This window comes from Panulirus ornatus, chromosome 25 (assembly GCF_036320965.1).
Source record: "Panulirus ornatus isolate Po-2019 chromosome 25, ASM3632096v1, whole genome shotgun sequence".
NCBI classification, from domain to species: Eukaryota; Metazoa; Arthropoda; class Malacostraca; order Decapoda; family Palinuridae; genus Panulirus; species Panulirus ornatus.
In genome coordinates, this window is record NC_092248.1 from 15,676,769 (window position 1) to 15,691,772 (window position 15,004).

The 15,004-nt window shown below is 41.1% G+C and overlaps 1 protein-coding gene across 1 annotated transcript in view; it reads right to left on the reverse strand.

Moving 5' to 3' along the window:
- LOC139757305 (vitelline membrane outer layer protein 1-like) overlaps positions 1 to 15,004 on the reverse strand; it is a 35,915-nt gene that overhangs the window by 1,641 nt on the left and 19,270 nt on the right. The gene's annotated exons all lie outside the window — the stretch shown is intronic.

The window sequence follows — 15,004 nt, forward strand, 5'->3', positions numbered from 1 at the left end:
TTATGCCATGTTCTGTGGCTGACTTCTGTGAAATGTTAAAAAACATTTGTTTATTGAAATAGGAGATAATAATTTGTAATTAAGAAGCACGTAAGCCACACTTATAGTAGGAAAGGAACTTTGAAAAACCAGAGGGATTAGTTGCCATTATGTAACATGATATGGTTAAGAAAACAGTAAGAAAGAAAGGATTAAGTAATGCCATTAGAAAGTATAACATTCTACTTACATCGACTTTTTAATATAGAAAAAAAAATTAGACTATCAGGATATTGTTTTGCTCATGGAGGAATCGCCAGTGTTCGCTTATTTTCTTTACTTACAGGAATTTTGAGCATGATTGATTGTGAACGTTCAAAAAGGCACGAATCGAATTCAAAACGTGTATAACTGAACCGGGATAGAAGTCGCCATTCCATTTATCAACGCACACTAGTTTGTTCATAAGATCAAATCTACCTTGCTAAAGTGGAATTGTTCACCACAGTCTGCAGCACTACCTCACCCTTGCTTAAGCTCTCGAAATGGAGGATGGTGATTACACCTCTCACTGGTTATTGATACCTTCATTTCACTCTCTATAAAGTCTTGTTAACAAATGAAATTGTTGAATGCTTCATTTTGATTTAGTCATGAATGCTCATGAATACCTTAGTAACAAATTCAATTTTTTTTTTCATATACCGGATAGTAGGGGACAGGAGCATAGAAGCATTTGGTAGCTGCATTCAACCCCCGACTATTGTACCTGACAGCTTTTGGATCTACTGTGACAACATTGCCAGATGAGAATAACTGGCATATCAATAAACGAATATATCCAAGGGAATAGAACAAAAAGCTGTTTCAATGTCCTGTTTCAAAATGCACAGTACAGCAAATGTAATGATGCTCTCTTTTCTAATATAATAACTAAGGTGAAAATCCTTCACTTAAAGAACTTCTGGATATTGGAACGTTTTCGGCAAGTTTCGTAGAAATTTGAATAGTGGACCCGCCAAAGCTTTGCAGATGGCGGAATCATATACAATTTTTTTTTTTACATCAATATTTCATTCGTTGATACATTCATCCCCCTTACATTATATCACAGAATAGTTCCCATGACACCGGTCAACAACTAATTTTCATAACACATGGCTTGTGATGTACTTGATATAGTTTTGTACGCTGATTTCGCAAATGCAATCAGTTTCTTGTATCACGTCTATTTTTCGCGAGAGATTTGGCACTGCCGAAAGATAGAGCTGAAAAATGTCTGTGCAAGAAGAACGCTCGCATAACTTATTTCAGGAAAAGGAGTCAGACTCTTACTTCTCATTTTTTCGTGGATGTCCGCTCTGTTTTTGCAACAATATTGACGCAATATTCCACTTCTTATCCCAAAAGCATGATCCCTCTCAATGGCGCTAGTTCTACATGGCACTTTATAGATGAATCCAGCAGAGATTTCTGGTGATATTCTTTATAGTATCATTGTTACTGAAGGCAACATTTACATAAAAGAATTTAAGCAACATGGGAAGTAAAATAAAATTATTATTAAAAGGGAGAACTAAAAGATTCTTGGTGTCAATGGGAGGTTTGGGTTCAACTCTATAAAATGATTTTTTTTTGCCAACTTAAGGGATTTATGAATGAAATATCTAGGATACTTTAACTTGGATCCAATAAAGTACATCTTCTCAAACTCATCATCAATAAACTCTGGACTACAAATACGCAATGCTCAAAGGAACATAGACTGAGACGATAATAATTTAATTCTGTTATGTTGAGCTAGACTTGAACATGTTTCCATCTCTATGGGTCATGCAATCTAGAAATAGTAACATACAATTATTTTCATTTTCTACAGTAAATTTGATGGAAGCTACTAAATTGTTAAGTAAGGGGAGATATGTTTGTAAATTTTCATTTGTTGGCTAAACACAAAGAGTATCATCTACATACCTAAACCAAATTGCAAATTTTTCTCCATTCAAACTTACATCCCAATTAACATCCCTCAACCCGACTGAACCTAATAACCTCTCTTATTCACATCTATTCTCAATTTTCTCCTTTTACACACTTTTCTAAACTCAGTCAAAAACCTATGCAATTTCTCCCACGAATCAGCCACCAAAGCTGTATCATCGGCGAAGAACAGCTGACTCATTTCCCAGGCCCTCTCATCCACAACACACTGCATCCTCTCCCTTCTTTCCAAAACTCTTGGATTTACCTTCTTAATCACCCAATCCGTAAACAAATTAAACAACCATGGGGACATCATACACTCCTGCCGCAAACCGACATTCACTGGGAACAAATTACTTATCCCTTCCTACTCCTACAAATGCCTTACACCATATACTCTTAAAACCTTCCACAAAGCATCTTTATCAACCCTATGATATGCCCTCTCCAGAACCATAAATGTTACATACAGTCTTCAAAGCATACACCTGATCCACACATCCTCTACCACTTCTGAAACCACACTGCTCTTCCCCAATCTGATGCTCTGTACATGCCTTCATCCTCTCAATCAATACCCTCCCATATAATTTCCTAGGAATACTCAACAAACTTATACCTCTGTGTTACCTCTGTAATTTGAACACTCACCTTTATCCCGTTTGCCTTTGTACAATGGCATTGTGCATGCATTCCGTTAACCAATAATCCAGATAACGTTCTCTCTTTCTACACATTCTTCAGCCCTCCGCCCCCTACTCAAACTAATGATTCATTGCCGCTTCCATGGTTCCATTCGCTGCCATGCCCACACCAGGATATCGAAAACATTTCAGTTCCCCAATTTTCCTCCTTTTATACTCACATCCCAACTAATCTGTCCCTTAACTCTGTTGAATCTAATGCCTTTGTTTTTATTCACATTCACTTTCAACTTTCTCCTTTCACACACTTTTCCAAACTGTCAACAACTTCTGCAGTTTCTCACTTGAATCTTCCACCAACTGACAATTCCCAAGCACTCTCATCCCCCACAGACTGCATACTCCCTCCTCTCTACAAGACTCTTGCACTTACCTCCCTCATCATCCCATCTAGAAACAAACTGAACAACCGTGGTGACATCATACATCCTGCTGCAGAACAAAGTTTACTTGGAACAATTCGCTCGCCTCTATTCCTACTCGTACACAAGCCTTGCACCCTTAAAAAACTTCTCACGCTACAAGCAGCTTTCCTCCCACAAAGCGTCTCTCGCAACCCTATCATATGCCTTCTCCAGGTCCATAAACAACACGTACAAATCCATCTGTTTTTCCAAATATTTCTCACGCACATTCTTTAATGCAAACACCTGATCCACATGTCCTCTAACACTTTTGAAAACGCATTTCTCCATCTTCTCTCTGATGCTCTGTACAAGCCTTCACTCTCTCAACCAATATGCTCCCATACAACTTACCGAGTATACTGCTCCCCATTATACATGCATTTCGCCAATCCTCAGGCACCTCACCATGATCCATCCATATATTGAAATCCCTTAACAACCTATCAACAACATAGGCACCCTCTTTCTTAGTAAATTCAACTGTAATACCATTCACACTAGCCACATTGTCGGATTTCATCTTACGCAAGGCTCTCACTGCCTCTTCTCTCTTCACCAAACTACTCTCTAAAACTCTCACCTTGCATACCAACTTAATCAAAACACATTACATCTGTCGCTCTATCATCAAACACATTTAAGTCCTTGAAGATACATATTCCATCTCTTCCTTACTTCACCATTACCTCTCATCAGTTTCTCTTTTGCCCCCTTTACCGATGTTCCTATCTATTTTCTTATCCTTCGCACGTTATTTACCTCCTTTCAAAACTTCTTATCATCCTTACGTCTTACTGATATTCGCTCACCCCTACTCTCACCTGCTCTCTTTTTCAACCCCTAAACCTTCCTCTTGACCTGCTTTCTCTTAAACATCTTCCAATCATTTGCATTCCTTCTCTGTAAGTACCGTCCACACGTCTATCTCTTTCACTAGCAACTTTACTTCTTCATCCCACCACTCACCACCATTTCTAATCTGCCCATCCTACACCATTCGTATGGCACATGTTTCTCTTAAACCTCCCATTCCTCACCCACTCCCCTCGATTCATTTACTTTTGCTATACTACACTCAGTGTCTCCTGGTATTGCTTCACTCAAGTTTCTTTGCAAGTTTCACTTGCTCTTACCCCTCTCTTTTCCCCACCACAGTTTCCTCATTGTCGAGAACCTCTACAAATCTTCATCCTCGCCCCCACAAGACATCCCACTAGCTGTCCCTCTCAGCACATTTACATCCAAAACTCTTTCCTTCACACGCCTATCTATCTTAATGTAATCTGATAGTTCCCGCTATCATCTCTCCTACTCTCATACGCATACTTGTGCATATCTCTCTTTTAAACCAGGTATTTCCGGCCATCAGTTCTTTTTCAGTCCCACTTGCCGTTCACCATTTCCATTCATACCACTACATACCCCGCCCCAAATATACCATTAACTGCCCATTACTCAACTTCGCATTCAAATTACCCATCGCTATTACCCCGTCTTTTACATCAAAACAACAGCTGCTCTCAAAATACTTGCCTATTACGATCATTCTTCTCATGGCCAGGTGCACAAGCACTGATAATCACCTATCTCTTACCCTTTACTTTCAGTTATACCCACAATTTACTTCTTTACACTCTATCACACACTTTAACAACTACTGCTTCAGGAGTTGCGTTACTCATTCCTTAGCTCTTGTCCTCTCTCCAATCCCTAACTTTACTCCTGAGATATCTCCAGATTATTGTTCTTCACATTTACCTTGAGCTTCGTTTCACTCAGAATCAGAACATCCAGGTTTCAATCGTCAAACATACTACCTACCTCTCCTCTATTCTCATCTTATTACATCCACACATATCGAAACGCTCCAGCCTGAGCCTCCTTGGATCCATCTTATCTTCCATCTTTAGAAATTGAAATACAAGAAAGTGGGGGGAGTTCCAACCCTTTACTCCTGCCCCTTTTACTAGCCTTTTTTTTTTTTTTTTTTTTTTTTTCTTTTTTACACTTGATCACAGTTTTCCGTGTTAGCGAGGTAATGGAGCGAAAACAAAGCTCCTTGTCCATAATCTTTTATGCTTTACCCGGAAGCTTCACATGCCCTGGTTCAGTAAAGTGACAGCACGTAGACCTACATCGTTCCAGTTCACTCTATCCCGTGCATATCTTTTACTACCTGCATGTTCAGGCCCCGATCGATCAAAATCTTTTTCACTGAATCCTTCCATATCCAATTTGGTCTCCCCCTTTTCCTTGTTACCTCCGTTTCTGACATATATACCCTCTTTCTTTACCTTTCCTGACTCATTCTCTCCATATGTCCAAATTATTTCAGCACACACTTTTCTGACCAAACTCTTTTATTACCGCTCATTTCTCTTACCCTTTTATTACCTACTTGATCAAACCACCTCACACCACACATTGTCCTCAAGCATATCATTTCTAACACATGCACCCTCCTCTACACAATCTTAGCTATAGTCCGTGCCTCATATCCATATGATATTCTTGGAACTACTATTCCTTCAAACACACCCATTTTTGGTTTCTCGGATAACATTCTCTCTCTCCACACATTCTTCAGCGCTCCAAGAACCTTCGCCCCATCTCCACACTGACTCACTTCCACTTCCATGGTTCCATTCGCTGCAATATCCACGCCTAGATAACTGAAACACATACCTCTTCCAATTTTCTCAATTCAAGCCAACACCTTCAGCTAAGAGCCCCTCATCCCTGCTGAACCTCATCGCCTTACTTATATTCGCGTTCACTCTCAGCTTCATTTCAAAACCTCTTCCAGACTTAATCAACAACTTTTACAGTTTCTCACTCGAATGCCAAAACCATCGAAGGAGAGAGGAAAATTGTTAGGAAATTGCCTCTGAGAGAAAGATAGAAACTAGGTCCTGGAGGCATTAAACTCTACCATACTTCGTAGTAACATGAAATATCTTGTTCAAGTCCGAGTTTATTATGGAAGTTCCGTCAAGACAAAATGCAGATCAAGTGAGAGAAGAAGTAGCATAACTGAAGAATGTAGAAGAATCTAGGAGTGTTGAGTTGTCAGCGATGAACTCAATTGGTTATTTGTTGAAGATAAGTAATTGTTGATGAAAATGAGAAAACGCACAGGGGACAGGAGAAAACCTTGAGGTGCAGCACTGTTGATGGAGAAAGAGGGAAGGCTGGTCCATCATCAACCACATAGATCGGCCGAAGAGGAAGCTAGATATGAGGGAGCAAAGTGGGGATGGGATGCCAAAGGAGAGGAGCTTAGAGGTGAGAATCCGATGCCACACCCTGTCAAAAGCTTTGGATATATCAAGGGGAACGACATTGGATTCCCCCAAAAAATTCTATGCATGATGGCGAGACATTAGTGAGATAGGAAAGAACGTCACCAGTGAATCTTTCCATACGGCAGCCAAACTGATCATCAAAGAGAAAACTGTGAGATTCAAGATGTCTGAGGATATGAAAGCTGAAGAGGGATTCAGAGACTTTGGAACTGGCAGATATCAAAGCAACACGATGATAGGTAGAGGGGTTAGGGCGGTCGCTCTTCTAAGGGATGTGATGAATCAATAAAAGCTTCAAAGAAAAAAAAAAATAGCTCTGGTTATTAAGCAGAAACGCAACAGACGAAAAAGCACAGGTCACGGGTATAGGTGCCTTGCTTGTGTCCCGAGAGATAAGTGCTTTTCGGACAGTTCGAAAAGAGATTGCGGTAAGGGTCATAGGATTAGTAAGAGGAATTATATGAAGTGAAGGAATGTTTAAGTCATCCGAGGAAGAGTTAGAGAAGAAACAGGAACCAAAAAGGTAATACATATACATATATATATACATATATATATATATATATATATATATATATATATATATATATATATATATATATATATATATATATATATATATATATATATATATATATATATATATTTACTTATTTATTTATTTATTTATCTATCTATTTATTTATTTTGCTTTGTCGCTGTCTCCGCGTTAGCGAGGTAGCGCAAGGAAACAGACGAAAGAATGGTCCAACCCACCCACATATACATGTATATACATACACGTCCACACACGCATATATACATAACTATACATCTCAACGTATACACAGACATATACATATACACACATGTACATAATTCATACTGGCTGCCTTTATTCATTCCCATCGCCACCCCGCCAGACATGAAATAACAACACCCTCCGCCCTCATGTGTGCGAGGTAGCGCTAGGAAAAGACAACAAAGGCCATATTCGTTCACACTCAGTCTCTAGCTGTCATGTAATAATAGCACCGAAACCACAGCTCCCTTTCCACATCCAGGACCAACAGAACTTTCCATGGTTTACCCCAGACGCTTCACATGCCCTGGTTCAATCCATTGACAGCTAGTCGACCCCGGTATACCACATCGTTCCAATTCACTCTATTCCTTGCACGCCTTTCACCCTCCTGCATGTTCAGGCCCCGATCACTCAAAATCTTTTTCACTCCATCTTTACACCTCCAGTTTGATCTCCCACTTCTCCTCGTTCCCTCCACCTCTGACACATATATCCTCTTGGTCAATCTTTCCTCACTCATTCTCTCCATGTGACCAAACCATTTCAAAACACCCTCTTCTGTTCTCTCAACCACACTCTTTTTATTACCACATATCTCTCTTACCCTATTATTACTTACTCGATCAAACCACCTCACACCACATATTGTCCTCAAACATCTCATTTCCAGCACATCCACCCACCTCCGCAGAACTCTATCTATAGCCCACGCCTCGCAACCATATAATATTGTTGGAACTACTATTCCTTCAAACATACCCATTTTTGCTTTCCGAGTTAATGTTCTCGACTTCCACACATTCTTCAATGCTCCCAGATCTTTCGCCCCCTCCTTTACCGCTTACCGCTTCCATGATTCCATCCGCTGCCAAATCCACTCCCAGATATCTATAACACTTCACTTCCTCCAGTTTTTCTCCATTCAAACTTACCTCCCAAATGACTTGTCCCCCAACCCTACTGTACCTAATAACCTTGCGCTTATTCACATTTACTCTCAACTTCCTTCTTTCACACACTTTACCAAACTTAGTCACCAGCTTCTGCAGTTTCTCACGCGCATCAGCCACCAGCGTTGTATCATCAGCGAACAACAACTGACTCACTTCCCAAGCTCTCTCATCCACAGCAGACTGCATACTTCCTGCGCATTCCTCACGTGTCGTAGAAGGCGACTAAAGGGGACGGGAGCGGGGGGCTGGAAACCCTCCCCTCCTTGTATTTTAACTTTCTAAAAGGGGAAACAGAAGAAGGAGTCACGCGGGGAGTGCTTATCCTCCTCGAAGGCTCAGACTGGGGTGTCTAAATGTGTATGGATGTAACCAAGACGAGAAAAAAGGAGAGATAGGTAGTATGTTTGAGGAAAGGAACCTGGATGCTTTGGCTCTGAGTGAAACGAAGTTCAAGGGTAAAGGGAAAGAGTGGTTTGGGAATGTCTTAGGAGTAAAGTCAGGGGTTAGTGAGAGGACAAGAGCAAGGGAAGGAGTAGCACTACTCCTGAGACAGGAGGGGTGGGAGTATGTGATAGAGTGTAAGAAAGTAAACTCTTGATTGATATGGGTAAAACTGAAAGTGGATAGAGAGAGATGGGTGATTATTGGTGCATATGCACCTGGGCATGAGAAGAAAGATCATGAGAGGCAAGTGTTTTGGGAGCAGCTGAGTGAGTGTGTTAGTAGTTTTGATGCACGAGACAGGGTTATAGTGATGGGTGATTTGAATGCAAAGGTGAGTAATGTGGAGGTTGACAGAATAATTGATGTACATGGGGTTTTCAGTGTTGTAAATGGAAATGGTGAAGAGCTTGTAGATTTATGTGCTGAAAAAGGACTGGTGATTGGGAATACCTGGTTTAAAAAGAGAGATATACATAAGCATACATATGTAAGTAGGAGAGAAGGCCAGAGAGCGTTATTGGATTACGTGTTACTTGATAGGCGCGCGAAAGAGAGACTTTTGGATGTTAATGTGCTGAGAGGTGCAACTGGAGGGATGTCTGATCATTATTTTGTGGAGGCGAAGGTGAAGATTTGTAGAGGTTTTCAGAAAAGAAGAGAGAATGTTGGGGTGAAGAGAGTGTTCAGAGTAAGTGAGCTTGGGAAGGAGACTTGTGCGAGGAAGTACCAGGAGAGAATGAGTACAGAATGGAAAAAGGTGAGAACTAAGGACATAAGGGGAGTGGGGGAGGAATAGGATGTATTTAGGTAAGCAGTAATGGCTTGCGCAAAAGATACTTGTGGCATGAGAAGCGTGGGAGGTGGGTTGATTAGAAAGGGTAGTGAGTGGTGGGATGAAGTGAGATTGTTAATGGAAGAGAAGTGAGAGGCATTTGGACGATTTTTTCAGGGAAATAATGCAAATGACTGGGAGATGTATAAAAGAAAGAGGCAGGAGGTCAAGAGAAAGGTGCAAGAGGAGAAAAAGAGGGCAAATGAGAGTTGGGGTGAGAGAGTATCATTAAATTTTAGGGAGAATAAAAAGATGTTTTGGAAGGAGGTAAATAATGTGCGTAAGACAAAGGAATCAATGGGAGCTTCAGTGAAGGGGGCTAATGGGGAGGCGATAACAAGTAGTGGTGATATGAGAAGGAAATGGAGTGAGTATTTTGAAAGTTTGTTGAATGTGTTTGATGATAGAGTGGTAGATATAGGGTGTTTTGGTCGAGGTGGTGTGCAAAGTGAGAGGGTTAGGAAGAATGATTTGGTAAACAGAGAAGAGGTAGTAAAAGCTTTGCGGAAGATGAAAGACGGCAAAGTAGCGGGTTTGGTTGGTATTGCAGTGGAATTTATTTAAAAAGGGGGTGACTGTATTGTGACTGGTTGGTAAGGTTATTCAATGTATGTATGACTCATGGTGAGGTGCCTGAGGATTGGCGGAATGCTTGCATAGTGCCATTGTACAAAGGCAAAGGGGATAAAAGTGAGTGCTCAAATTACAGAGGTATAAGTTTGTTTGGTATTCCTGGGAAATTATATGGGAGGGTATTGAGTGATAGGGTGAAGGCTTGTACAGAGCATCAGATTGGGGAAGAGCAGTGTGGTTTCAGAAGTGGTAGAGGATGTGTGGATCAGGTGTTTGCTTTGAAGAATGTATGTGAGAAATACTTAGAAAAGCAAATGGATTTGTATGTAGCATCTATGGATCTGGAGAAGGCATATGATAGAGTTGATAGGGATGCTCTGTGGAAGGTATTAAGAATATATAGTGTGGGAGGCAAGTTGTTAGAAGCAGTGAAAAGTTTTTATCAAAGATATATGGCATGTGTACGTGTAGGAAGAATGGAAAGTGATTGGTTCTCAGTGAATGTAGGTTTGCGACAGGGGTGTTTGATGTCTCCATGGTTGTTTAATTTGTTTATGGATGGGGATGTTAGGAAGGTGAATGCAAGAGTTTTGGAGATATATATATATATATATATATATATATATATATATATATATATATATATATATATATATATATATATATATATATATATATATATTCTTTTTTTTTTTTTTCTTTGTCGCTGTCTTCCGCGTTTGCGGGGTAGCGCAAGGAAACAGACGAAAGAAATGGCCCAACCCACCCCCATACACATGCCTTGATTCAATCCACTGACAGCACGTCAACCCCGGTATACCACATAGCTCCAATTCACTCTATTCTTTGCCCTCCTTTCACCCTCCTGCATGTTCAGGCCCCGATCACACAAAATCTTTTTCACTCCATCTTTCCACCTCCAATTTGGTCTCCCTCTTCTCCTCGTTCCCTCCACCTCCGACACATATATCCTCTTGGTCAATCTTTCCTCACTCATTCTCTCCATGTGACCAAACCATTTCAAAACACCCTCTTCTGCTCTCTCAACCACGCTCTTTTTATTTCCACACATCTCTCTTACCCTTACGTTACTTACTCGATCAAACCACCTCACACCACACATTGTCCTCAAACATCTCATTTCCAGCACATCCATCCTCCTGCGCACAACTCTATCCATAGCCCACGCCTCGCAACCATACAACATTGTTGGAACCACTATTCCTTCAAACATACCCATTTTCGCTTTCCGAGATAATGTTCTCGACTTCCACACATTCTTCAAGGCTCCCAGAATTTTCGCCCCCTCCCCCACCCTATGATCCACTTCCGCTTCCATGGTTCCATCCGCTGCCAGATCCACTCCCAGATATCTAAAACACTTCACTTCCTCCAGTTTTTCTCCATTCAAACTCACCTCCCACTTGACTTGACCCTCAACCCTACTGTACCTAATAACCTTGCTCTTATTCACATTTACTCTCAACTTTCTTCTTCCACACACTTTACCAAACTCAGTCACCAGCTTCTGCAGTTTCTCACATGAATCCGCCACCAGCGCTGTATCATCAGCGAACAACAACTGACTCACTTCCCAAGCTCTCTCATCCCCAACAGACTTCATACTTGCCCCTCTTTCCAGGACTCTTGCATTTACCTCCCTTACAACCCCATCCATAAACAAATTAAACAACCATGGAGACATCACACACCCCTGCCGCAAACCTACATTCACTGAGAACCAATCACTTTCCTCTCTTCCTACACGTACACATGCCTTACATCCTCGATAAAAACTTTTCAATGCTTCTAACAACTTGCCTCCCACACCATATATTCTTAATACCTTCCACAGAGCATCTCTATCAACTCTATCATATGCCCTCTCCAGATCCATAAATGCTACATACAAATCCATTTGCTTTTCTAAGTATTTCTCACATACATTCTTCAAAGCAAACACCTGATCCACACATCCTCTACCACTTCTGAAACCGCACTGCTCTTCCCCAATCTGATGCTCTGTACATGCCTTCACCCTCTCGATCAATACCCTCCCATATAATTTACCAGGAATACTCCACAAACTTATACCTCTGTAATTTGAGCACTCACTCTTATCCCCTTTGCCTTTGTACAATGGCACTATGCACGCATTCCGCCAATCCTCAGGCACCTCACCATGAGTCATACATACATTAAATAACCTTACCAACCAGTCAACAATACAGTCACCCCCTTTTTTAATAAATTCCACTGCAATACCATCCAAACCTGCTGCCTTGCCGTCTTTCATCTTCCGCAAAGCTTTTACTACCTCTTCTCTGTTTACCAAATCATTCTTCCTAACTCTCTCACTTTGCACACCACCTCGACCAAAACACCCTATATCTACCACTCTATCATCAAACACATTCAACAAACTTTCAAAATACTCACTCCATTTCCAGCACATGCAAAGGTGAGTAATGTGGCAGTTGAGGGAATAATTGGTATGCATGGGGTGTTCAGTGTTGTAAATGGAAATGGTGAAGAGCTTGTAGATTTATGTGCTGAAAAAGGACTGATGATTGGGAATACCTGGTTTAAAAAGCGAGATATACATAAGTATACTTATGTAAGTAGGAGAGATGGCCAGAGAGCGTTATTGGATTACGTGTTAATTGACAGGCGCGCGAAAGAGAGACTTTTGGATGTTAATGTGCTGAGATGTGCAACTGGAGGGATGTCTGATCATTATCTTGTGGAGGCTAAGGTGAAGATTAGTATGGGTTTTCAGAAAAGAGGAGTGAATGTTGGGGTGAAGAAGGTGGTGAGAGTAAGTGAGCTTGGGAAGGAGACCTGTGTGGGGAAGTACCAGGAGAGACTGTGTACAGAATGGAAAAAGGTGAGAACAATGGAAGTAAGGGGAGTGGGGGAGGAATGGGATGTATTTAGGGAATCAGTGATGGATTGCGCAAAAGATGCTTGTGGCATGAGAAGAGTGGGAGGTGGGCTGTTTAGAAAGGGTAGTGAGTGGTGGGATGAAGAAGTAAGAGTATTAGTGAAAGAGAAGAGAGAGGCATTTGGACGATTTTTGCAGGGAAAAAATGCAATTGAGTGGGAGAAGTATAAAAGAAAGAGACAGGAGGTCAAGAGAAAGGTGCAAGAGGTGAAAAAAAGGGCAAATGAGAGTTGGGGTGAGAGACTATCAGTAAATTTTAGGGAGAATAAAAAGATGTTCTGGAAGGAGGTAAATAGGGTGCGTAAGACAAGGGAGCAAATGGGAACTTCAGTGAAGGGCGCAAATGGGGAGGTGATAACAAGTAGCGGTGATGTGAGAAGGAGATGGAATGAGTATTTTGAAGGTTTGTTGAATGTGTCTGATGACAGAGTGGCAGATATAGGGTGTTTTGGTCGAGGTGGTGTGCAAAGTGAGAGGGTTAGGGAAAATGATTTGGTAAACAGAGAAGAGGTAGTAAAAGCTTTGCGGAAGATATATATATATATATATATATATATATATATATATATATATATATATATATATATATATATATATATATATATATATATATATTTTATATTTTTTTTTTTTTTTTTGCTTTGTCGCTGTCTCCTGCGTTTGCGAGGTAGCGCAAGGAAACAGACGAAAGAAATGGCCCAACCCACCCCCATACACATGCCTTGATTCAATCCACTGACAGCACGTCAACCCGGTATACCACATCACTCCAATTCACTCTATTCTTTGCCCTCCTTTCACCCTCCTGCATGTTCAGGCCCCGATCACACAAAATCTTTTTCACTCCATCTTTCCACCTCCAATTTGGTCTCCCTCTTCTCCTCGTTCCCTCCACTTTCGACACATATATCCTCTTGGTCAATCTTTCCTCACTCATTCTCTCCATGTGACCAAACCATTTCAAAACACCCTCTTCTGCTCTCTCAACCACGCTCTTTTTATTTCCACACATCTCTCTTACCCTTACGTTACTTACTCGATCAAACCACCTCACACCACACATTGTCCTCAAACATCTCATTTCCAGCACATCCATCCTCCTGCGCAAAACTCTATCCATAGTCCACGCCTCGCAACCATACAACATTGTTGGAACCACTATTCCTTCAAACATACCCATTTTTGCTTTCCGAGATAATGTTCTCGACTTCCACACATTCTTCAAGGCTCCCAGAATTTTCGCCCCCTCCCCCACCCTATGATCCACTTCCGCTTCCATGGTTCCATCCGCTGCCAGATCCACTCCTAGATATTTAAAACACTTCACTTCCTCCAGTTTTTCTCCATTCAAACTCACCTCCCACTTGAATTGACCCTCAACCCTACTGTACCTAATAACCTTGCTCTTATGGAAACTTCAGTGAAGGGCGCAAATGGGGAGGTGATAACAAGTAGTGGTGATGTCAGAAGGAGATGGAGTGAGTATTTTGAAGGTTTGTTGAATGTGTTTGATGATAGAGTGGCAGATATAGGGTGTTTTGGTCGAGGTGGTGTGCAAAGTGCGAGGGTTAGGGAAAATGAGTTGGTAAACAGAGAAGAGGTAGTAAAAGCTTTGCGGAAGATGAAAGCCGGCAAGGCAGCAGGTTTGGATGGTATTACAGTGGAATTTATTGAAAAAGGGGGTGACTGTATTGTTGACTGGTTGGTAAGGTTATTTAATGTATGTATGACTCATGGTGAGGTGCCTGAGGATTGGCGGAATGCGTGCATAGTGCCATTGTACAAAGGCAAAGGGGATAAGAGTGAGTGCTCAAATTACAGAGGTATAAGTTTGTTGAGTATTCCTGGCAAATTATATGGGAGGGTATTGATTGAGAGGGTGAAGGCATGTACAGAGCATCAGATTGGGGAAGAGCAGTGTGGTTTCAGAAGTGGTAGAGGATGTGTGGATCAGGTGTTTGCTTTGAAGAATGTATGTGAGAAATACTTAGAAAAGCAAATGGATTTGTATGTAGCATTTATGGATCTGGAGAAGGCATATGATAGAGTTGATATAGATGCTCTGTGGAAGGTATTAAGAATATATGGTGTGGGAG